At 36.7% G+C, this 27042-nt stretch overlaps 1 protein-coding gene across 2 annotated transcripts in view; it reads right to left on the reverse strand.

Annotated features, from left to right (window-relative positions):
• Positions 1-27042, reverse strand: part of GRB14 (growth factor receptor bound protein 14) — a 121163-nt gene that overhangs the window by 61333 nt on the left and 32788 nt on the right. The gene's annotated exons all lie outside the window — the stretch shown is intronic.

The following is a 27042-nucleotide window of genomic DNA, read 5'->3' on the forward strand; positions in this document are numbered from 1 at the left end:
TCAGCTATCCTTGAGGTTACATGCTTAAATAGTCCTATTAAATATTACCTTATCAACCTAAATAATAATGTTAAATATAAAGGGGGTATTAAACCCCGTGTATGAATCTCAAATGCTTATGTTTTTAAAAAGCACAGATCTTCATAATTTAGCATATTTCATTCCAAAGCATTTAAGCAATAATCATTGCTCAAAGTGACCTCAAAATTTTAACAACCGTTTTGCCTTTTTTCTTACAATAACTAAAAATTGTATTCTTAAATTTTTAGGGGTTGGAGGAGGGTCACAAATACAAACATCGCTCGCTAACAAAAAGATTTTCAACAAAGTCCAAAAAAAGAGTAAAAGAAACATTCAAAAATAACAAAAAGTATTGCAATATTAAAACTTATCTGAAGTTTTATGCTTATAAAACCCCTGCTGGACTGATGCCTTAATAAATAAGTACCTACTTGGTGCTCTTCAACCTTGGCACACGGATGCCCAACCGCATTCAGCTTCAGGGGAACTCCTGGTAATTTCTAGATGACAAGGTGGTTGTTGCAGTAATAAGGCAAAATGGAAGATTCCTGGCCACTCAGACACAAACCTTCCATTTCATTATCTAGAGTGCTATCAGGCAGGATTCGCTTTACTGCCTGACACTGGGGTGTGTTTCTATGCACCGCGATCTCATATTCCCCAAGAGAACAGACACCACAAACTCCAAGGTCCCTGCTTTGAATTTCAAAACCTACATCCCTCCTAATGGTAGGCAGGGGGAAAAATTCACTTAATATAAAAAGTCACAGACAGATCTAGTTTGGGGGCATTCATTTGTTCCTTATCCAGTTAGGTTTATCATGATCTTTTAAATAAATCTACCAACAAAAATCTACTAACACTGGCAGGGGAGTTACCACTTGTGAAGTAAAATAAAAGATTCTGGTTTAACCCTGAGTTGCTTTTTGGCAGGCCAACAATAACAAAGCCCACAGTAACTACGTAATTTCAAGATTATTATCTATAATATTTGGCTTTTTCTTTCTTCTTTGCTCAATTTAGTCTTTGAATATTACAAAGAAGCGTTATCTCTGGTCTGAAAAATGGGGTTCCACCATAATCAAAGTAATTAATTTCACTCAATCATGAAGCCAAGTACCCACTATGTGCCAGACACTGTGTGAGGCAGTAGGAACACAGTATGGAATAAGATGTGGCCACTGTCTCATACTGGAATAGAGAGATTTGTTTTTAAATTTAAAAAAAAATCACACTCAGTAGTGGGTTTAGTAAATCTAAGAGTGATTAAATGCCAAGTAGCAGGGGTGCAGCAAGGTTGAAAAAGTACACATCAGAGGGGAGATTCCGGTAGGCTTCAAGGAGGAACCATTTGCTTTGACATGTGCTAAGAGGAAAAGAACATGCAGAACCTGATAACTGGTGTGGATACGGAGCAAGGTTCTCAAAGCTGACTTCAAGGTTTGAAGTCAAGGTGAGTGGGAAATCAAAGATGCTGTTTTATATCCCACTGTAGAGCTTTTTAAACACTAAAATGAATCCTTTAAGTCAAAACAATGTCCAGGCTTGGTATTTATTACAGTACAACACACCTGCCCTATAAAGGCTTAAAAACATTTGACAGACAGCTAACTGCTGAAGTATAATAGGTAATCTCTTTGGAACACTACAAAATAGAAGTTTATAAATTTTCAGTGAAAACCACAAATAGCATAATATGTCATTTTGTGACTCTATGTTACCAAAAAGGTAAGTGTCTTTGAAAAATGAAACTTACATACACTTTTCATAGTCAACAGCCTGGGAGACTAATGAGATGAGAGTCACACTTAAGGACAGTTTTAAGAGTCGAGTTTTTCAGCCATTCTTCCCAAGTGTTCGTATGGACTGCACTTTATCTTACTTCCTAGTTATTATCGATACTGATTCAAAATTTAACTTAAGCCTGTGTGGGGTTTTGAATCATTATTATAAACGACTTTCACACTCACTAACCTTGTCACCTAAGCCTTAATTTCCTCAGTTGCCTCAAAATAGGGATAAAAAGCTATGATCAACAATTTTGGAATTGCTGTGAAGATCAAGAAAATCAAGTTTGTATAGGACCTGAAAGAGCCCAAGGCAGGGGATAAGAAAACACTCTTGGAAGTGCCACTGCAGAGATTTGGGCCTAAGATACAGCCTCCCCAGACTGTCTCACAGGTCATTATTTCCAAAATGAAATCTCGACATAACAGAATTTCCAACTTAATACAGCAGGGTTAACAAGGAAGTATATAGAATAGCACTGCATATTATTTCGATTTTTGCTGAATATTTTAATAGTACAAGAGTGAATTTTGCCACTCAAAATATTCATATTGAGGTTCAATGTGAATTAAGAGTAACAAAACTATTACAATGATTATTAATACTATTTATGTGAGCACCCAATATGAGCCAGGCCCTGAGCTAGTTTTCATTTAATCCTCACAACAACTCTATAAGGTAGGCACTAACTATTCAGAGAGGAGGAAACTCAGGCCAAAAGAGCAGACTGCTAAGAAACGGTCTCAGACAGAAGTACATCCTGCAAAAGGACTTGCCCAAGTTCACAAAGGATATAAGCCAGGGTGAAAACCGTGTCTGGCCCTCTCCAAGAGACTCCACTATGCCCCCCTACAATATTCTCTCCCACACTGTACTATATAATTTGATATAATATTAGCACAAAGTGTCATCTTCATAGAGCCCTTATTTCTGATATACCTAAATATCTGTTTGTTTTATCAACTCACTTAATAAATATGTATTGAGGGCCTTACTATGTGTAAAGGACTATGCTATTTGCTGTGGGGAACTCAAAGTTCATTGACTCCTGATTCCTCTTTATCAAAAGAGCTGAAACATGGTGACATGTAAACAATTAGTCAACAGAGTGTGCAAAGAGGGATCTGGGCAGGAGAAGAACGCTACATATGCACAGCCAAGCTCTAGGTTCCAAGCCTGCCTTTCAAACCTCTTCTCCCACCTAACTTCAACAAAAGCTCTTGCAGCTCCCAAAAGCATGTTCTGTAGTGCCACATCTTTGTTCATAATGTTCACCCAGGAAACGCACAAATCTTTCATGACCCAAGGCACACCTCTTCTGAAAGTTTCATTGATCGTGCATCCTTCAAGTATCTCTCCTTTTTTTTTTTTCTGGCACCAGTTACCTTAGAATTGAGAGGTGAGGAGGGAGAGAACACACACATATCAATTTGCCTATTAAGTGTTATGCAATTCACATGTGATTTCATTTTATTCTAACCACCTGTAAAGCAGGTATTATTTAATCCCATTTTACAGATTCAAACCATACCCATCCTTTCCATACTGTCTCTTTATCCTTTATCATACACTAGTTTATTTAAGCTTCAGCTACTATTTCTTACGTTTGTGCACTTTATATCACTTAGAATGTAGGCTCCCTGAGGGTACTTCTCTTTAACCATCACACCGTCTACCCAGTGGCTTTATACAGAAAAAATAAAATAATAATAAGATAGAAGAATGCTTCTTAATTACAAAGTCGTACAAATACTTCTTTAGCCAACCAATCAACCAATCTCCTGCCTTACACAAAACAGAACTGGTCCTGCCCCTTCTTCTTCCCCCTGTTATGTTGTGCCATCATGCTACCCATTTGGGGACGCTCACTGCCTATCCAAGCTCATCATCTCCTCAAAGACTCAGATCAAAATTCACCCCTCCAAGAAGTCATTCCTCCATCAAAATGATATCATTCCTTGTTTTGTACTTTTTTAGGACTTAAACTTTCCCATTTCTCATGTCTTGCTCTGTGCTTACTAATACATTGCTGTGGTAACTGATAAATCCTTTCAGAGGCCCTGGTTTTCTGCCTAATGAAAATATAATCCTCAAAGGTGGGACTCAGGCTCTTATTTCCTCTGCTGCTCCCAGAATACCTAGCAGAGTGCTCTCTGTACACAGTAGGCATTATGTTCCCACACAATCAATGTGGAAAGACTAGTCACTCCAGTTATAGTGGACAAGCCTCCTTTCTCATCTTAACAATTGCTAGCCTTATGATTTATTCTGTACAAAAGCACACGGTCTTCTTCACAAGAACATTTGGATATTCTTTTGCTATCTGACATAGTTCTGCTAGTGGTCAGTAGTGTGGACACTAAATTTAACTGTTATCCTGAGAACACTGGTTTCAGAGAAATCTTAAAATATTCTGTAATAGCAATTAACAGTCTAGAGCTTTAGACATAAACTAAGTGCCTCTAGTTCCACCAGCTCATCTTACTCCACTAAGACCCATCGTTTTCCTAGGTATATGACATGGCATCAGTCTTCACACTTGATGAGCCTCATCTGATGTACTTCTAACCAATTTTTCCCCCTCCACTCTGACAGCTACTTCCTTCTATCAAGCATGTCTAGCGTTTCTCACTGATTTAAACTCTAATAGAAAATTTCTTCTTTCAAAGATATTACCAAATGACTTATAAGCCCTAGTGATGATAAACATTACCAATCCACAGTATATTCAAGTATTTAAAAAGTGCCTATGTATTCCACACCTGACATAGTTTTCTAGGAGCATTAAGCCTGCCTACCAAGGAACTACTGTCTACAGGAGGACAGGTTCACAATTAATTACAACAATGTGTTACGTCTGTAACTGAGCATAAATAAAGTGCTGGAACCACAGAACAGGAAGAGCTGAACTTCACCATGAGATAGCAACCAAGTTCTCCAAGTGGACAAAAGATTCAAGAAGGAAGGTAATTAGTGGTACAGAAAAACGTATACAAGATGAGTCTGGAAAAACATAGAGGAAGGGGCCAGACAAGAATGGTGATTCTGTGTCATGCTGAGGAGTTTGACTCTTGTCCTCAAGAGTAGCAATATTTGATAAGATGTACATTTTACTTCAGTGTGTAAGACGAACTGTGTTGTTTCTGGTAATGGTAAGTAGAAGCAAGCAAAACAGTTAGAAAGACCTAAATGAGTTCCAGAGAGAAATAGAAATTCCCAGATTAGAAAGAAGTTAAGATTTCAGTGATGACAATGAGGAAGGAGATGACAAAGAAACAACAGGATCAAGTGGCTGAATGCCTATAAAAGTCATTAATTTTTCCTCCATATGAGCTTACAACACAAGTTATAATTAACAAAGGTAAAGGCTATAAAAAGATAAACATCCTGTCTAAACTCTTCAAATTTCATATACTTTAAGGTTTTCTTAAGGAAAATAGGCTTTGAAATTTGAGAGAGATTAGATCTAGAGAAAAGACAGAAAACAAGCACCTGCCTTTCTTCATGCCCCAAAACCTTCAAATGACAAGAAGAAGAGGAAAAGGAAAAGAAGAAATAATTTCCTTACTAAGAAAGAAAAAAATCATTTCTTTTTTTACTGTGCTGGGATATAAGAAAAGTATCTTCAGTGGAAGACAAATCAAAAGAATTTCTAGACACCGGAAAGTCGTTGGTATTAAACTGATAAGAATACATGAAATCACAGCCAGAATTTGTGTATCAGAGAAATGATGGTGAAGGCAGATCCAAAGAAATTATGCTTGGAGTATGCCTAGAGAAAACAGAAGCTTATTATAAATATCACGTAAATACCTAAGAGAAAAGGAATGCAGAGGCCAAGGCAATCCAGAACTTCCAAAAGAGATTAAAAAAAAACAGATCTAAATAATTCCACATTAATAACAGACAACCAAGGATCACTAAACATTTGAAGAAAACAACATGAAAAAGGATGTAAATGAGAACCAAAAAATAATGAGCCCATTCCAAAAGTATCAGAGACAATTCAGGGAAAAAGATCAGAATTTTTTAAGTCTAATTGGACTCCTCAGATGGGGTCAAGATTCAAGAGGCTACAGCATTCATGAAATAGAACACTGCCGTGTAAAAGCAGCAAAGAACCACAGACCATTCTTGTATATTATAATTGTACGGGAAGATGATAATATAAGATCTTCTTCTTCTTATAATGAGCCAAGTTAAAAACTAATATGTAGCATGGAAGATAAAATTAATGTGAAAGAAAGTCAAAGAAATGAAAAGAAAAGACAAAGAAAAAAACATGGAGCAACAATCCAGAAAGATCAACCCTATAGAACATGAGTTACACAAAGAGTAAAAAAACAAAGTGGAAGAAATAAGAAAAAAGAGGTGGAAGAGAAGTTTTCAGAGCTGATGAAAGTTACAAGCCTTTAAATTAAAAGGGCTCACAGATAGCTAAGCAATTTGAATGATAAAGGAGTCATGCTAGACCAACAACAGGAAGTGTGACAACTCCAAAGAGAAATGATAAAATTCTTAACACTTCCTGAGAAAGGAATTAATGTCTACCTGCAAGGTATGAGAATCAGACTGGTAAGAGAATATGATCTGGTTTCTCATCAATATCCCTCATGAACACAGATACAAAAATCCTTAAAAATTAATAGAAACCAAAGGAGATCAGAAAGCCATCTTTGCAGACAACACCCTACTTCTGTGGCACCCTACTTCTTATTATAGTAAGAAAAAGTTCACAACCACCATCTCCACTAGCTTAGAAGAATTAAAGACCGAAAAAAATATTCAAACACAAAAAACGAAAATTCTTCTTAACTTAGTACTTGGACCTTGACTATCTTCCTCATGAACCTCCCACAATATATTCCAAGAAAAACCCACCCCTTTAAAGATGAATAATAAAATAGAACCATCATCAAATCTGTGCATACTATGAATGGAAAGAAAGGAGAAAAGGTACAGAAAAAACAAATGGCAGATGAGGACTACTTGCAAGAAAAGTACAGCCAAAGATCAGATGAAATTTAAAATCATACATGAAACCAAGAATAACAATTAATGAAGCACAATCGTATCCTTCACACACAAAGCAGAAAATTAAAATAACAAGACAATACAACCTTAGCCGGCAGAGCTCAACAGATTTCATCACTGTGTATTGAAATCTGTAGTAAATCAGAGTTAAGGTAAATAAATGAGAGATACAAGACAAGCAGCAAAAGAGGGAAGAAAAACTGTTTTAAATTTAAGAAGTATTAGAAACAGAAATCCAAAGACAAGTAAAGGAGATCTATATACATGTAACTGGACTCTCCATAGAAGAAAAAGAAAATAATGGAAGAGAATAAATACATAAAGATAAAATATAAGAAAACTTTTTGTAATAAAATAACTATTGAAAGGGCACCTAGTTCCCCAGAGAAACTCATTTTAACAGTAACCCTAGTAAAGCTACTGGACTTCAAACTTCAAGAATCCTTTGGACATCAAGGCAAAAACGCTCTAGTAACTTATGTGAGGGGGATCAGTCTGTTGCAGTATTTCTCCACAACAGTGTTCAACAATAGCTTTCAGTGGACCCCACTGCCTACTGGTCACTCCACTGGCTGGAGTAATGCCCATGAAATCCTTGGGGAAAGAAAATATAAATGAGATTTTTAAACCCAGCCAAACTCATTAATTATAAAGCAACAGACAATGTTCAAAAGTTTTGAACACAGGCAAACACATAAAGTCTTATTCCCATGGGATCTTCTTGATGAATTTACTAGAAGATAAACTGCAGTCGTCCAAGAGATGGCTGGAAAAAATCAAAGTAAAAGGACTAGAATAAATACTGAAACTAATTATGGGGCTAAATCCCTATGTGATTATGTTGCCATAATAAAATATAAGTAATATAAGCCTTAACAACGTAGAAATGATAAAACACACAAAAAAAGATGAAAGCTGAGGGAGAAAGAACATGTCATGTTACTGAGATCAAAAGATATTATTTAAAACTGAGAAGTCATAGGAGAATTTAAGTAAATTATTTTATAATGCTAAAATTAGCTGGTAAAAAGAAGGGAGGAAGAGGAAAAATATTAATTTTATTATTGCTACTCAGATAGGATTAACAGATAATGTTTGAAGAAATAAGAGGATTAAGGGTTTTCATACAGTTATAATAACAGAAATATAAACATTTCTAATTAAAAGAACACAAAGCTAAGAAAGCAGAGCACACCAAAATTTTTTTCAAAACCCGTAAGTTTAAAAACATAATATAAAACATTCTAAGAGTAATAACACCAAACTTGTACCTTGCTTCAGTAAATGTTAGATCCAAACTCACCTGTTGAAAGGAAACAAACTTTCCATTTGAATCATAAAGCAGTTTCCACTCTATTGTGTGGGAAAGAGACCCCTATAACCAAGTGATTGAGAAAGCTTGAAAACAAAAGAATGAGGGTGAGGTAGGGAAGATGGAGGGAAGGAGGGATGGAGAAAGGGGGGAGGGAGGGAGGGAAGTTGGGAGGGAAGAAAGGAAGGAAGGAAGGAAGAGATGTAGTGGTCAATGTCATGCAAGACAACTCAGGACAGAAAAGCACTAAACAAGCAATGAAGAAAACTTTATAATCCTGAATGATGTCATTCACAATAAAAAATACACTGATTATGAATATTTGGTATCATATAACATACATCTGTAAAGCACACCTCATAGGAGATATGAAGAGAATCAGATACAAATGCATTATTAATAGACTAGTATCCAACCCTCTCAAACCATGAAGCACAGTGGATTGAAAAGTAGGTATAGGGGCTGGCCTGGTGGTGCAGGGGTTAAGTACACACATTCCCCTTCGGCGGCCCGGGGTTTGCCGTTTTGGATCCCTGGTGTGGACATGGCACCACTTGGCACGCCATGCTGTGGTAGGCATCCCACATATAAAGTAGAGGACGATGGGCATGGATGTTAGCTCAGGGCCAGTCTTCCTCAGCAAAAAGAGGAGGATTGGCAGCAGTTAGCTCAAGGCTGATCTTCCTCAAAGAAAAAAAAAAGAAAAGTAGGAATAAATATGGAAAATATAAATAGACTAATATAATTAAAAAAATAGATTTAACTGTTACATACTGAACTCTAAGAGTAAATCCAAGAAGATAACTTCTCTTTAAGAAAGTGATTTAAAAAGAAAACTTGTTCACATTTTAGGTCACAAATAAAACTCCATCATACTGTAATTCATAGCCTTAAACACATTTCTATTAATGAACAAGAATGAAAATAAATTCATTAAAACCCCAAAATTAGAAAATATCATTAAATTAAATTAAATAAATAGTGAAACAAATCTAAGTGGAAAAAAGGAGAAAGTATCAACATATAAAATAAGAAATAATACCAGAGAAATGAAGAAGCAGTTACAAGAATATTAACCAACTATTTCCAGGGACCAGCCCGGTGGCGCAGCAGTTAAGTTCACATGTTCTGCTTCGGCGGCCTGGGGTTCACCAGTTGGGCTCCCAGGTGTGGACCTAGGTACCACTTGGCAAGCTATGCTGTGGCAGGCGTCCCACATATAAAGTGTAGGAAGATGGGCATGGACGTTAGCTCAGGGCCACTCTTCCTCAGCAAAAAAGAGGAATATTGGTGGCAGATGTTAGCTCAGGGCTAATCTTCCTCCAAAAGAAACTATTTCCCCTCAATTTTATGCAAATAAAACCTAGATGAAATGGATAATTCTCTATGACAATAGAATTTACACAAATTGAATCTAGAAAACAGAAAATTCAAAGACATCAATTACCACAGAAGAAAGAGAGAAAGTCGTCCAAGAGCTTCTCCCCAAAAAAGTGGCCTAGTCCCAGATATAATCTTTAAGGAACAAATAATTTCTGTGCTATTCAAACTGATCCAAAGTAAATAAAATACACAATTATAGCCAGGAAAATTAGGAGAACAAGATCAATGAGGAGGGTCTTTCCATAGCTGATGTATGTAACAGACTATTAAACTAGTCATCCAGTTTTTAAAAAGGAACTGACAGATTCATGTGTACATGCAACAGTTGAAATGAATGGAGAAAGGATGAAACACTCAAAGAAGACTGACTATACCCATACAAGCAAACAAAAGATGCCGATTCTTTACCTAACTTGATATGCTAAAACGGACTCCAAAATTATAAAACTAAAGAGAAACTCCTAAAAGTTAACGAATTTATAAACATGTTAGAAGAAATTACCAAAGAATGGTTTAATAATATTGTGGTGGGAAAAGCTTTCCTTCATAAGACTTAGAAGCCATAAAAGACTCCATACATAAGATTCAAATAAGAGGCACAGATTGAGAGAAAATATGTGCAACATATTTAAGAAAGGACTAACATCCAGAGTATATAAAAAGTTCCTAAAAATTAACAGGAAAAAATAAATACATCCCAAAAGAAAAATGAACAAAGGGCAGATATGAGCACACAATTCACACATGCACATCAATGTATTATGTCACTGAACATAAGAAGTGGAAAAGAGATTCAGTCTCTCTAGTAATAAGAGAAATGCACATTAAAACAAGGAATTTTCAGGGCTGGCCCAGTGGTGTAGTAGTTAGGTAGGCGCGCATCGCTTTGGCAGCTCAGGTTTCATGGATTCAGATCCTGGATGCAGACCTACACACCACTCATCAAGCCATGCTGCAGTGGCACCCCGTATACAAAATAGAGGAAGACTGGCACAGATGTTAGCTCAGCGACAACCTTCCTCAAGCAAAAAGAGGAAGATTGGCAACTGATGTTAGCTCAGGGCCAATCTTCCCCACCAAAAAAATAAAATAAAATAAAGTAAGGCATTTTCACTACTGGACAAAAATTTGAAAGACTGATAATACAAAATGCTAGCACAAGTGTTAGGAAGAGAGTGGTACTCTCACACACTGATGAAAGAAGGATAAATTGGAACATACTTTGGAAGAAAATTTTGCAGCATCTACAAAAATCTTTACAAGCCACATCCTTTGACATAGCTACTCCTTCGCTAGTTCTCTACTCTGAAGACTAACTAGCACAAATATCTAGAAAGGAACCTAGAAGAATGTTCACTGTATCATTGTTTACAAGAGAAAAAATTTGGAAACAACTGATATATTGAAAATGGTTACAGATCAATAAAACCTATTGCATTCAGACTATGGAATGTTAGGTAGCAACTGATATAACTAAGGTATAGATTAACAAAAAAGACTGCCAAACACACTGTTGACTTTTCTTTTTTTAATTACAGGACAGTAATTTAGTGTATGGCGGTCTAGTGGTTAAGATTCGGTCCTCTTACCTCCATGGCTGGAATTTGTTTTCCAGTCAGGGAACCAAACACTCACCTGTTGAGTGATGGCTGCATGTTGCTGTGATGCTGAAAGCTATGCCACTGGTATCTCAAATATTAACAGGGTCACCCATGGTGGATAGGTTTCAGCAGAGCTTCCAGACTAAGAAAGACTAGAAAGAAGGTCCTGGCCACCCACTTCTGAAAAAAAGTGGCCATGAAAACCCTATGAATAGCAGCAGAGCACTGTCTGCTACAGGGCTGGAAGGTAGAGGATGGCACAGAAAGACCAGACAAGGGTCCACCCTGCTGTGCACAGGGTCACTAGGAGTTGGAATCCATCGATGGCACTAACAACAAATTCCGTTTGACCCCATTTGTGTAAAAAACAAACAAAATACCTATACTTTTATATATACACATAAGTGTAGCTAAGCCCATATAGAAAAAGACCCAGAAGAATTCATGCCAAATTTTTATTAATCTTTATCTTCACGGAGGAAAGTAAGAGATGTGATCATGAAGGGATTTCTAATGTATTTATTTTTATAATTCATTTACTATTCATATAAAAATTAAAATATAAAAAATTATAAGATTATTCAAGTTAAGAATCAAATATTTAATGAAAGTAGAGTGCCATGAGCTCTGACTGCTCAAATATTGACAAGTGCAAGATATGAGTGGTTTGTTTGACTGGTAGTGGAAGTAGAACATATTTTGTGGATGATGTTTCCTATTTCCTCTTTAAAATGGAGTTTGTTTTACTTGTTTGAGGGGAGAGGAATCTTACTGTATTTTACTTTCCAGGAATTATCTGTGGTATTGGCATTTAATGCATTCTATGATACATTATCCATTTCTTTAAAATATATCATATTTAGGAAATAGCCATTACTTATACAATCAACAAGTACTTGGAATTGTCTATGAAGTCATCTCCTGTAACATAGTTCCTAGAATCCTTTCTAAACTCCTCAAATGGTCCTTGAGCACACCCTCGAAACCTCCATATGCAGAAAAATAATAAACATCGTCTATGGATGTCTTTGTATCCCTGTATCCACTAGGTTCCCAGCAGGCTCTTAATAACGATTAGCTAAATAAGTGAAGGAGTGGCTCTAGTTGTTAGGGCGGCACTTTCTTCTGTGGATCTCCCATCTGTGCCTCCCCCTAAAATGCCCATGTTTTAATCCCTGGAAACTGTGAATATGTTATCTTACATGGTAAAACAGACTTTGCAGATGTGATTTAGTTAAGAATCTTGATAAGGGAAGATTATCCTGAATTATCGAGGTGGTTCCAAGGTATTCACAAGGGTCCTTAAAAAAAGAAGGCAGGAGGGTCAGGGTCAGAGAAGGCAATGTGTCAGCAGAAGCAGAGAGAGAGAAAGAGATGTAAACACAGAAGCAGGGTCAGAGAGATGTGGGTCCAAGACCCAAGGAATGCAGGCAGCCTCTAGATGCTGGAAAAGGCAAGAAAATGGAGCCTCCAGAAGGAATAAGGCCCCGCTGACAAACTTGATTTTAGCCCAGTGAACTGATTTCAGATATCTGAAATTGTAAGATAAAAAAATGTGTGTTGTTTTAAGCTACTAAACTTGTTGTAATTTACTACAGCAAAAATAGGAATCTAATACATCCCTCTTTCCTTCCCAGCTTCTTAGGAGCCTTACTTTACAATCTCTGCTCTCTCCTGGATATTTAGCCATTTCTCAACCAGATTCCTCACTGGCTTTTAAACACACTCAAGTCCCTAGATTTGAAAACAGAAGATAATAAATTTCCCTCCAGCTAAAACATCTTTCTTCTCTCTTTTACCAACAGACTTCTCCAAATACTATCTAATACTTCTGCTCTAAAGGTCTTAATCCAACTCTTTCACCAATGACCTCCCTGAAGCTAAGTAAAATGGACATTTTCCACCCTCCATTCTCTTTGCCCTTCAGCATTATGTTGACATTCTTGGCTAGCCTCTGTTGACTCTCCTTTGGCCAGCCTTATTCAGACAAAAAAGACTTCAATTACCACATTAAGGGAGATGCTCACAAACTTATATCTCCTGCTCAGATATCTCTGTGAAGCAGTCGACTCATAGATTTAACTGGCTATTTAATATCCTTATTTGGATAACTCAGATGTACCTCAAACTCAAAAGGTCCAAATCAAACTCATGATGGCACCATCTGCCATCCAAACTTGGTCCTCTTCCAGTGTTTTTAGCCCAGTGAATGGCACCATCATACACCCAGTTGCATAAGCCACAAATTTGGGAGTAATTTTTACATGCCTCATTAATCACACTTCATATCAATTCCATCATCAAGTCCTGCTAATTTTACTTCCTAAATATCTGTCAAATCAATCCATGTATTTTCATCTCTTATACTTCACTGTAGGAATGAAGTGGAAGCTTCAGATCTTCATGACCACATACCTCCCTTTCCATACTGTCACTGGAATAGCTAATAGCTGAACATAGAACTCTGTGTGCTGATAGAAAGATTCTCCCTTTTTACAGTTTCATCATGATCATCTGTCTGAGTTCCTCAAGACAAATCTCTTTGTGCCCTTTTTCCTGCTTATGTCAGTCACTCCAAGTCCAGAACTCTGAGGTCATCCACTCTCAGGCCCCAGACTCTCTGCTTAGGATCAGTACATTGCCTCCTCTTACCTCATCCCCCAAACTTCCCCAACTACTGAAATTCTTTTACTATGCCTCTGGATCTCAGAGTTAATCATGAACAAACTCCCAAAACTCAACTTCTTCTCTCAAAGTCCCCTTCATTCTAACTGAACCCCGATTATCATTGAGGATCACTGTGCTGCACATAGCCCTCTTACATTATGATTATAATTTCTCCCACACTTCTCATGGCCCTTTACCTAGAGGTAGGCAGAGGTTCTTTTTGTTCCTCACTGCTATTTTTAGACAGGTCTCCCTTTCTCTTCTCTAAATTTTCCCAGCTAATCTTTTATCATTAAACTATACCACACACTATTCCTCCTTGTAGCAGTCATCTTTGGTGATCTAAGCTACCATCATGAATAGATTGAGGTAATGCATCTCAGTGTAGAATAGAATTCATATCTCAGGAAAATGACTTCATCTAGAACGTCTTCAAGTTTTCATATACAATGTGTAACATTCGATTTTTTAAAATCTACTGGCATACAAAGAAACAGGGTGAAGAAGGGGTGCAATATGGGGGTGGAAGAGACCATAGAAAAAGGTCTAGATATAGACTTTAAAATAATAGTAACTGGAGGTGACCCAGTGGCGTAGTGGTTTAGTTCGGCATGTTCCACTTTGGAGGCTGGGGGTTCACAGGTTTGGATCCTGGGTGCAGACCTACACACCACTCATCAAGCCATGCTATGGTAGCATCCCACGTACAAAATAGAGGAAGACTGGCACAGATGTTAGCTCAGGGACAATATTTCTCAAGCAAAAAGAGGAAGATTGGCAACAGATGTTAGCTCAAGGCCAATCTTCTTCACCTAAATAAATAAATATAACTAATATGTTCAAGAAAATAGATGACAAAATGGAGAATTCACAAAAGAAGTCAAACCTATAAATATGAGTGAAATGGTTATCTTAGAACTGAAAAGTGCAATAATGAAATTAAAAACTCAAAATTTGGCCTTAATACCAAAGGGAAGATTAAGTGAACTGGAATATCTCAGTAAAAACATTCAGACTGATAAAAGAAGAGCAAAAAGGAAGGAAAAAAGAGCTTGAGGTATATAGGAGGAAAGAAAAAAAGATCATAAGGGTAGCAGAGAAAACAATGGAAAAAAACAATATTTAAAGAACTTTCTTCATATGATCAAGATACTCAAAAACTGAGGAAGGCCATCAAGTCAAAGAATTAAGAAGCACTATACACATCAAGCAGATAAATAAAAATAAAAATAAAAATAAGTAACCTCAACTAAAGACAAGGTAAAATCTTAGAAGCAGCCTGGGGAGGAAATATTCTTGAAAAACCACTAAGACTGACAGCTGATTTCTTAACAGAAATTAGAGAAGTCAGAAGACAATGAAAAGACATCTACAAAATGTTAACAGAAAATAATGCCAACCTACAACTTTATGCCCAGTGAAAATGCCCTTCAAAGTAAAGACATTTCCAGACAAAGAACTGGAGATAATTTATCACTAGCAGAACATCACTAAAATAAATATTAAAGGGAATTCTTCAGGCAAAAGGAAATTGATAACGCAAATCAAGAAAAAGCATTGGAAAAGGTAAATATATCAGCAATTCAAACTGAATTTTGAGTGAACATATTAATGTCTTATGAAGTTTAAATATATGACATGTAGAATTAAAATATATGACATCAACACAACAGATGGAGGGCAATAATAGTGTTTGTTAACTGGTCTTAGTAATGGCAACAATACCACTTCAATGAGTCCAGGATGCATGTTACAAAGTTTAGGATAACCACAAAACGAATAGTAACATACTATAAACCATAAGCTTACAGAGTGAAATAGTTAAATAATTTTTTTCTTTTCAAGATTTTACTTTTCCTTTTTCTTCCCAAAGCCTCCTGGTACATAGCTATATATTTTTAGCTGTGGGTACTTCCAGTTGTGGCATGCGGAATGCAACCTCAGCATGGCCTGATGAGCAGTGCCACGTCTGCATCCAGGATTCAAACCGGAGAAACCCTGGGCAGCTGAAGTGCAGTGTGCGAACCCAACCACTCGTTCACGGGACTGGCCCCAATAGTTAAGTAATTTTAAAATACTTGATTAGTCCAAAAGAAGGCAGGAAAGAAAAGACAGGTAACATAAAACAGGTAGGAAATAGTAAAAGGGTATATAATAAAGCATTTGAAATTGAAAACTATTGTATTCATTTTTACATCAAAATTGAAATAGTTTTTCATACATTTTCTGACTGTAAATATTCTGCATAAGTTCAGTGAAGTGGAACTATTCCTATTTGAGGGGATCTCCTTTACCAGTGCTGAAAATCATACTTGTTTTCTCTTTCGGGGGATCTAACACAATTTGGTGACCTCATATGCACTTAGGTCTTATAATCAAGTTCTACATTAATATCCAGAGTTTAGAATGCATTCCATTTAATTCAACTTATAAGCTGCAAAAGATTTAACTCAGTGTCAATTTCCATCATATTTTTATTTTAAATAAGAAAATTTTATTCAGCCCAAAAATGACTGTTTTATCTTTATGAATTGTGACATAGGTATGCTCGGGAAAGGAGAAGAAATATTTAGGAAACCATTATTGATACTAATGTTCTGATGTTAGATTTAAAGTTAATCCTTATTTTCATAGAGAACGTTTATGTACCAAAATCTTCATGAAAATAGTGAAACCTCAGAGTGATGTCAGCACCATGGCAGAGTGAGCTGTTCCCTTTGTCTCTTCCCATTGGAACTACAACTAAATGGACATTCATTGATCAGCAGAGGATAGCCACACAGCACGAGGATGCCTGAGAGACCTGTGCAGCTATACATCTGATGATGGATGGACTACCCCCAGCAAGATGGTGGAGATAAATGAGCACTCTTGCACGACTTCTCTGTGAGCTGGAGCACCCACAGCACTGCAGCAGCCCCAAAGGTGGAAGCAACCTTCAAGTGACTGTGAGAACAGGTGACAGCAGCACTGAGCCCCCTGCATGATCACTTTCTCATCCAGTGGGAGAGCCCACAGTGCTACTGCAGTCCCCAGGGAGTGGCCCGGGCTCAGACCTGGGGGGGAGCCCTCTCCACCAAGCACAACAGCTGGTGCAACCGAGGAGGAGACGGTAGCAGATCTGCAGACCCAAGCAAACAAGTTCCCAGCTGCACCGAATGCCCATGGTACCACTGCCGCCCTGAAGGGGTGGGGCAGTGTTTTGGCAGGACTTTGGGAGCAGGTAGTGGCAGCCCTGAGCCCCCACATGATTGCCTTGCCATTTGGTGGGACAGCCCACAGGACCACCACAGTCCTAAGGAATGGCTAAGGTGCAGACAGGCACAGCTGACAGGGATTGCAGTGGGCTCAGAATACACAGTTCCTGTATTACCTCCAATGATGGCAGGTAGAATCTACCACCAGACATTGGCACTATGCAAAGGTATAAATCCACCCCATCAAATAGTATAAATAAGTATATGAATACTCCAGACCAGAAGCAAAATGACAAACGCCCAGAAATCAATCCTGAAGGCACAGACATCTACAATCTAAAAGACAGAGAATTCAAAATAGCTATCATAAAAACCTCAACAAGTTACAAGAGAACTCAGAAAGACAGTTCAGTGAAATTAAGAACAAAATTAATTAACAAAGGGAATTCTTCACAAAAGAGAATATAACTACAAAGAAAAATCAATCAGAAATGTTGGAGATGAAAAACGCAATGGATGAGATAAAGAAAAATCTGGAGTCCTTAAATAACAGAGCTGATTTATGGAGGACAGAATTAGCAACTTAGAGGAAAGGAATATACGAATCCTGCAGGTGGAGGAGGAGAGAGAACAAAGGCTAAAAAGAAATAAAGAAATTCTCAGAGAAATAGCCGACTCAATTAGGAAATGAAACATAAAGATTACAGGTATTCCAGAGGGAGAAGGGAGAAGAAAGCAGCAGAGGGTTTGTTCAAAGAAATAATAGCTTAAAACTTCCCAAGTCTAAGGAAGGAGCTGGAAATACAAGTAAAAGAAGCTAATAGAACTCCTAATTACATCAATGTAAAAAGACCTTCCCCAAGGCATACATTAGTAAAACTGGCAAAAGTCAATGACAAAGGAAAAATATTAAGGGCAGCAAGGCAGAAAAAAATAACCTACAAAGGAACCTCTATCAGGCTTTCAGCAGATTTCTTAGCAGAAACGTTACAGGCTAGGACAGAGGGGAATGATATATTCAAAATTCCAAAAGAAAAAATTTTCAGCCAAGAATACTCTATTCAGTGAAAATATCCTTCAGATATGACAGAGAAATAAAAACTTTCCCAGATAAACAAAAGCTGAGGGAGTTCACCACCACAAGATGCCCCCAGAAGACATGATCAAGAAGGCACTCATATCTGAACAAAAAAAAGAAAGGGTTTACAAAGCATTGAGCAAGGAGATAAACAGGCAAACAAAATCAAAAAGTTTCAACTGTCTGTCAGAACAGATTAGCAAACACTTAATTAAAACATTAAAGATAAAGTGAAGGAAAACATCAAGAATAAATATAATCACTTCATTTTAACCACAAACTCACAACACAAAACGGAATAAGCTGTGACAACAATAATTTATAAGGGGAAGAAAAGGGATGGAAACTGCTTAGACGAAGGGAATAAGAGGTGATCATAAAATGGACTATTTCATCTATGAAATATTTTATGCAATCCTCACAGTAACCACTAAACAAAAAAATCAGAACAGAGACACAAATGATAAATAAAGAGAAAACCTTCATAGAGAGCCACCAAACTGAATTGGTGCTCCACATACACAGGACAAGAAACAGGTGAAATACAGAACAACCATAAAACAGGTGATAAAATGGCAGCATTAAGCCCTCGTATATCAATAATCACTCTAAATGTAAAAGGATTGAATTCCCCAATCAAAAGACACAGAGTGGCAGGATGGATTAAAAAATAAGACCCAACAGTGTGCTGCCTCCAGGAAAAACATCTCAGCTCTAAAGACAAACACAGGTTTAGAGTGAAGGGATGAAACATGATACTCCAAGCTGCTGGCAAACAAAAGAGAGCACATATTGCCATGCTTGTGTCAGAAAAAGTAGACTGCAAGATAAAAAAAGCAATGAGAGACAAAGAGGGGCAGTATATAATGATAAAAGGGACTCTCCACCAAGAGGACATAACACTTATAAGTATATATGCACCTAACACAGGAGCACCAAAGTGCATAAAGCAACTACTAATTGATCTAAAAGGAGATATTAACAGCAACACAATAATAGTAGACGACCTTCACACCCGACTCTCATCAATGAATAGATCAACTAGAGAAAGTCAACAAGGAAACAGTACGACCAAATGAAAAATTATACCAGATGGACTTAACAGATGTATATAAAACACTCCATCCAAAATCAGCAGAATAGACATTCTTTACAAGTGCATAGGGAATATTCTCAGAGACAAACCACATGTTGGGAAATAAGGCAAGTCTTAATAAATTTAAGAAGATTGAAATCATATCAAGCATCTTTTCCAACCATAATGCTATGAAACTAGAAATCAACTACAAGAAAAAAGCTGGGAAAGTGACAAACATGTAGAGACTGAACAACATGTTACTGAACAACCAATGGATCATTGAAGAAATTAAAGAAGAAATAAAAAACTATCTGGAGACAACTGAAAATGAAAATCCACCATAGCAACTCACATAGGATGCAGCAAAAGCAGTCCTAAGAGGGAAATTCATAGCAATTCAGGCAACCTTAACAAAAAAGAAATCTCAAACAAGCAACCTTAAACTACAACTAAAAGAATTAGGAAAAGAAGAACAAACAAAGCCCAAGTCAGCAGAAAGAGGGAAATAATAAAAGTAAGAACAGAAATAGATAAAATTGAAACAAAAGAAAAACAGTAAAAAGTATCAATGAAACTAAGAGCTGGTTCTTTGAGAAGATAAAGAAAATTGACAAACTCTTAGCCCAGATTCTCTAAGAAAAAAAGAGAAAAGGCTCAAATAAATAAAATTAGAAAGGACAGAGGAGAAATTACAACAGACACTACTGAGATACAAATGATTATAAGAGAATACTATGAAAAACTATAGGCCAACAAAGTGGACAATCTAGAAGAAATGGATAAATTCTTAGACTCATACAATCTCCCAAAACTGATCCAAAAAAACAGAGAATCTGAATAGACTAGTCACAAGTAAAGAGATAGACAAAATAATCAAGAACCTCCCAAAAAATAAAAGTCCAGGACCAGATGGCGTCTCTGGAGAATTCCACCAAATATTCAAAGAAGATTTAACACCAATCCTTCTCAAACTATTCAAAAGAATTGAAGACTTCCTAACACATTTTACGAGGCCAACATCACCCTGATTTCAAAGCCAGACAAGGACAACACAAAGGAGGAAAATTATAGGTCAATATTGCTGATGAACATAGATGCAAAAATCCTCAACAAAATAGTGGCAAACCGAATATAGCAATATATCAAAAGAATCATACACCATGATCAAGTGGGATGTATAACAGGCATGCAGGAATGGTTCAACATCCACAAATCAATCAACGAGATACTCCATATTAACAAAATGAGGAATAAAAACATGATCATCTCAATAGATGCTGAGAAAGCATTTGACAAGATCAAACATTCATTTACGATAAAAATTCTCAACAAAATGGGTATAGAAGGAAAGGACCTCTACATAATAAAGGCCATATATGACAAACTTACTGCCAACATCCTACACAACAGGGAAAAATTGAAAGCCATCACTCTGAGAACAGGAATAAGACATAGGTGCCTACTCTCACCATTCTTATTCAACATAGTACTGGAGGTTTTGGCCATAGCAATCAAGCAAGAAAAATAAATTAAAAGGATCCAAATTGGCAAGGAAGAAGTGCAACTCTCACTATTTGCAGATGACATGATTATACATATAGAAAACCCTAAAGAATCCATTGGAATACTATTAAAAATAATCAAGAACTACAGCAAAGTTGCAGGGTACAAAAACAACTTACGAAAATCAGCTGCATTTCCATCATCCAATAATGAACTAGTAGAAACAAAACTCAAGAATACAATCCCCTTTACAATACCAACAAACAGAATAAAATATCTAGGAATAAATTTAACCAAGGTGAAAGACCTATATGATGAAAAGTATAAGACATTATTGAAGGAAATAGATGATGATACAAAGAAATGGAAAGATATTCCATGCACATGGATTGGAAGAATAAACACAGTTAAAATGCCCATACTACCTAAAGCAATCTAGAGATTCAATGCAATCCCAATCAGAATCCCAATAACATTCTTCACAGAAATAGAAAAAAGAATCCTAAAATTCATATGGGGCAACAAAAGATCCTAAATAGCTAAAGCAATCCTGAGAAAAAAGAACAAAGCTGGAGGCATCACAATCCCTAATGTCAAAATATACTACAAAGCTATAGTAATCAAACATTGTACTGGTAAAAAAAAAAAAAAAAAAAAAAAAAAAAGAGGCACACAGATGAAAGGAATAGAATAGAAAGCCAAGAAATAAAATCACACATCTACGGACAGCTCATCTTCAAAAAAGGAGCTAAGAACATACAATGGAGAAAGCAAAGTCTCTTAAATAAATGATGTTGGGAAAACTGGACAGCCACATGCAAAAGAATGAAAGTAGATCATTATCTTTCACCATACACAAAAATTTAACTCAAAATGGATTAAAGACATAAAGGCAAGACATGAAACCATAAAACTCCTAGAAGAAAATATAGGCAGTACACTCTTTGACATCAGCCTTAAAAGGGTCTTTTTGAACATCATGTCTACTAGGTCAAGGGAAACAAAAGAAAAAATAAACAAATAGGACTTCATCAGACTAAAGAGCGTCTGCAAGCCAAAGGAAACCAAGAACAGAAAGAAAGACAACCCACCAACTGGGAGAAAATATTTGCATCTCATATATCTGACAAGGAGTTAGAATCTCCAAAATATATGAAGAACTCACACAACTCAACAACAAAAAAGCAAACAATCCAATCAAAAAATGGGCAGAGGATATGAACAGACATTTTTCCAAAGAAGATATACAGGTGGCCAACAGGCACATGAAAAGATGTCCAACATCACTAATCATTAGGGAAATGCAAATCAAAACTACAATGGATACCACCTGATACCCATTAGAATGGCTATTATCACCAAGACAAAAAATAACAAATGTTGGAGAGGATGTGGAGAAAAGGGAACCCTCTCACACTGCTGGTGGGAATGCAAACTGGTGCAGCCATTATGGAAAACAGTACGCAGATTTCTCAAAAAATAAAAAATAGAAATACCATATGACCCAGCTATCCCACTACTGGGTATCTATCCAAAGAACTTGAAATCAACAATTCAAAGAGACTTATGTACCTCTATGTTCATTGCAGCATTATCCACAATAGCCAAGACATGGATGCAACCAAGTGCCCATCAACTGATGAATGGAAAGAAGATGTGGTGTATATATATATATATATATATACACAATGGAATACTACTCAGCCATAAAAAAGACAAAATTGTCCCATTCACAGCAACATGGGCGGACATTGAGGTTATTATGTTAAGCGAAATAAGCCAGACAGAGAAAGACAAACACCACATGATTTCACTCATATGTAGAAGATAAACAAACACATGGACAAAGAGAACAGATTAGTGGTTACCAGAGGGAAGGGGGCTAGGGGGTGGCCATAAAAGGTAAAAGGGCACATATATATGGTGACTGACAAATAATAATGAACAACTGAAATTTCACAATGTTATAAACTATTATGACCTCAATAAAATTAAGTGAAATTTTTTTGAAAAAAAGTGAAACCTCAGGGCCAGCCCAGTGGTGTGGTGGTTAAGTTGGTGTGCTCCACTGTGGCGCCCCAGGGTTCATGGGTTCCGATACCAGGCGCAGATCTACACACCACTCATCAAGCCATGCTGAGGTGACATCCCACATACAAAATACAGGAAGATTGGCACAGATATTAGGTCAGTGACAATCCTCCTCAGCAAGAAAAAAGTGAAAACTCAGACACCACATCTCTGGGTTATATTGAGAGACCCTAAAGATGATCTGTATTTCAACTCCAACTCCACCACTTGATGGTGTGATCTTGAGCAACCTACTTAACTTCGCAGTGCCTCAGTTTTCTTATAATAGTGATAGTATATGGAAATACTACACATTATACCTACTAGCTGTTAGTATCATTATTGTTGTTGTTGTTAATATTGTTAGCATTAAGTTGGAAGACTTGAGTTTTGATCTCAAGTCCTCTACCAACTCTCAGAGCCTCTATCCTTATCTGCAAAACAAGGTATTGTTAAAAAATGGTCTTTAAATATTCTTCCAATTAGAACGGGAAAAAGCCATTAATATAAACTTGAAAACACATTCATTTCCTGAAAGAAACTATCCGTATATTTATCAGAAGGATGACTAGAAGTAAGTCCCCACAATTTAAAAGTCCTCTTCAGGAGATTTAAGTACTTTTCTCTTAAATATGGTCATTGTTGGAAAAATACATAGGAATACATTGACTTGCCACAAATCAATGTCACCCTGTTAACCAAAGACACAAAACTATGGCTTCTATTCTACCAAATATTTTAAATCAGACATAAACTGCCATGTAATGTTCTGTACCACACCCTTCTTCATATCCATCAAGAAGCTGCTAGTGCTTTCATAAAAGTAACACACTTCCTTATAGAGAATGCTGCAACTTAAAGAATAAGATCTTTCACTATCTTCAATTTCACCCAAGAAAGTAGAAGACAGAATGCATTTTGAAACAGACCTCAACTCTTAGATTTACTACCATCAATCCCAAGTAACAAGTCAGTTTATTTTCAAACTATTTCTACAGCAAAACAAGTTAGATGGCACAAGAAACTTCATCAAAATGCACAGTATTTTTAGCCACAGGCAATATTATATTTGATTTTCATTTTTCTTCATATAAACTCTTCAAAGGAAAAGGACTGAAAGCTGAGTAACTCTTTCCCAAATATCCAACAGTATTCTTGTGTCCTTAGCAAATGCTTACAGTTATTCATAAAAATCAAGAAGTGCTCATATGGACAATATAAAAACCTCTAATCAAAATAGTCAACAAAGCACAATTTTGGATACCAGTCAGCTCCATTAAAAATTTTTTAAAGACCCTCTAAAAGTTATTTTGCTCCACGTTAAACATTACAATGCAGCAGGACTGCAATGCATCCCTTCACCTATTCATTCAACCACATTTACTGCGCACAGATTACACGAGGCACTGCTAAACCTTAGTAGATCACAGATGAGTATAATGTATTCCCACCTAAAGTGACTTCACTGCAGTTTGTCACTGCTATAAGAGATGCACAAATCATGTGTCTTGCGCCATACAGAGAAAAAGTTAGAGATTGGTGAAGGCTTTTAAAGGAAGAGGCTGTGGAGTTGGACCTTAAAAGAGAAGGATTTCACTGGTGTACCAGGAGGTGAGAATTCCAGGCATGGAACAGATTCCAGGCATGGAAAGCAAATAGCATGGAACAGATCTGGGAAACAGAGTAATATATTTTGATTAGATTGACTGAACACATAGAGAATAGCAGGATACAATACTGGAAAGTTTCACTGGAGCCAACTTTGTGGACAACTTGAAAATTAAGTTTAAGAATCTTATGTTAATCTTGTAGGCAATGGGGATCCAATGAAGATTTTTAAAGAGTGTGACATGACCAGAGCTGTTCTTCTGGGAAACTTAACCTGGTATCCCTTCATCGGATGAATCCACACAGAAATATTGTAGATCCCACTGTCTTCTTTTAGACCTTATAACAAACTGTGTCACCCTGTTATTTAACATTTTATCTCCCATTTCCACATATACTTTGACTGTTTGCTTTGTGCTGATCTCCATATTTGCCATATAGCACAGGCTACAGTATCCAAAGAAGCCTTCAGAAACGAGTCAGTGCTACCATGAGGAAGACCAGAGTCATGCCCAATAACCCATGCTAAAAACAGCCCATACATCACTTTAAGAGCCAGAAGTCTATATTTAGATTCAAGTGCCTTGATCAAAACGATAAGCTTAGAGCAGCAAGGCATCTGAAGGAGAAATAATAATTACCATATTGGGTACTGGCCTCCTGGGGCTTATAATTTCCACTTTATAATAATGCAATTGATGATCAAAGATGTTAGAGGTTAACTTGCTCAAAACCACAAAGCTGACATTATGCTTGGCAAAACTTGGACCCAGAAGGGGAAAACAGAAGAGAGAAAATAATGAAACACATAATGTTCTCTTAGCTGAATAAAAGACTGTAGGCTTGAGATTAAATGAGCCTACCAAGTACAGAGCAGGAATAGTAAGATTTTTTTAAGACAATTTTTTAAATATTTTAGAGAAATATCATAACCCTAACACTAAGAGAAAAACTGCAAAGCTTCCAGAGAGGAGATTATGAACCAATAAACAAATCAAAACAACAAGTCTTAAAATTAAACAAGGACTCGGAGCAGCAACACACTTTTTATCTTCGAAACTGGATGTTGAGTGACAATGGAGATGACTATCTTCAAAGTTCTGAGAGTAAAATTATTTTGAACCTAGAATTCTATATCTAGCCAAATTATTAAACAAGAGTGAGGGTCAAGTGAAGACATCCTTAAAAATAGAGCTCCTTTCTCTATTAATTATAGATGAACATTCTTTCTATTTTAGGCATGATGGTAGGCATTCATTATCTCAGGTGAACTCCTCTGTCCAAGACAGTTTTTCTGCATAAAAAAGTTTTTTAGTTAATTAAAAAAAAATCAGTTTATTGGAGTACTGTATTGTCCAAACATGGTCAACTCCCATATATCTATAGATAGGTATTTTTTAATACTGGAATTGAAACAATAAAGTAATATTGTTTATATCTCACAACTCTCATACGACAGGCTTACAACTTTACTGACAATAAAGGAAAGGGGGGAAGGAGGGAGTGAGTTGAGCAATCAATGAGTTGAAACTTCAATAAATAATTCAAGGCAAATACCTTTACTCATTTTTATTTTCCCCAATTCAAAGTCAGCTAACCTTACTGATCAGAAACTGACATTGAGGATTATCTTCCAAAGCAAATTTTCATTCTAGATATCAGGACTAACTGTAAAGAAAACTGCACCTGACATAAAAATGTTCTACAGAAGTAAAAACACCACATCAGATAGAGAGTTAAGTAGAATTACTGCTGACAACACTAGAAGGAGGTGAGCCCTGGAAGGGTCTTTCCAAAGACAGTGTTTGTCATGGCAACTTCTGATATAAACATCCAGTTCCAAAGAGAGTCCCTGCACTTGTTTAGGACTTCACACCTACTCATTCCAACCCTTCCACATTACAACCACAGCGGTCACCAAAATATTTAAGCCAAATGAGATGGTCAACTTCTCATCAATTGTTAACAGATAAATCTGTGTTTCCGGTCTTCACAAACTCTGTACAGGTAAGAGGATTTAAAGCTAGAGCCATCTTTTTAAAATATTATGCCTCATGGAAAAATGCTTTTAAAACCATGATTCATTTAATGGTTTTATAAAGATAACAAAACTAACGACAATGCCCAGCCAAGGGTAGGCAAGAAATGCAGAAATGTTGCCAATGTACCTCTTCTTAACAGCAGCATCCTTATGTTCTCTCATTAGACTCTCCTGAGCAGACTGAGCAGAACTACTGAATTAAACAAGGGCCAAAGAATTTCTCTACTCAAATCAACAGACCATCTGGTCTGCTATGCTGTTTCTGCCCGTGGTCACAGCAGAAACTTCAAGAAAGCAAATGCGGACATCATTATAGAGTTGTATGTAGGTGGAGAGAGAAAAGTATTCTTAACTGTAATTGTGGGAGAATATGCATTTTTTTGACCACAAATTCAAATATTTATGAGGTGTGACTATGCGATAATGATACTGATTTAACAAATATAACAGAAGTTATAGATGCAGCAAATGAGTGAAATCCTTTAAAAGTGACTGTCTCAGAAGTTACTCAGGTACATCTCACCATTTGGAGCTTCATCCCAAATTGTTTAAAATAAACCTATATTTTTATTTTCAGCACCTTTATCCATTTGACAATTTACTAACAGAGGAGAGACTTATTTTCTAGCCTAAATGGGAGGAGTTGCAAGCTATTTTAAGT

Source organism: Equus przewalskii, chromosome 17, assembly GCF_037783145.1.
Source record: "Equus przewalskii isolate Varuska chromosome 17, EquPr2, whole genome shotgun sequence".
In the NCBI taxonomy this organism is placed as follows: Eukaryota; Metazoa; Chordata; class Mammalia; order Perissodactyla; family Equidae; genus Equus; species Equus przewalskii.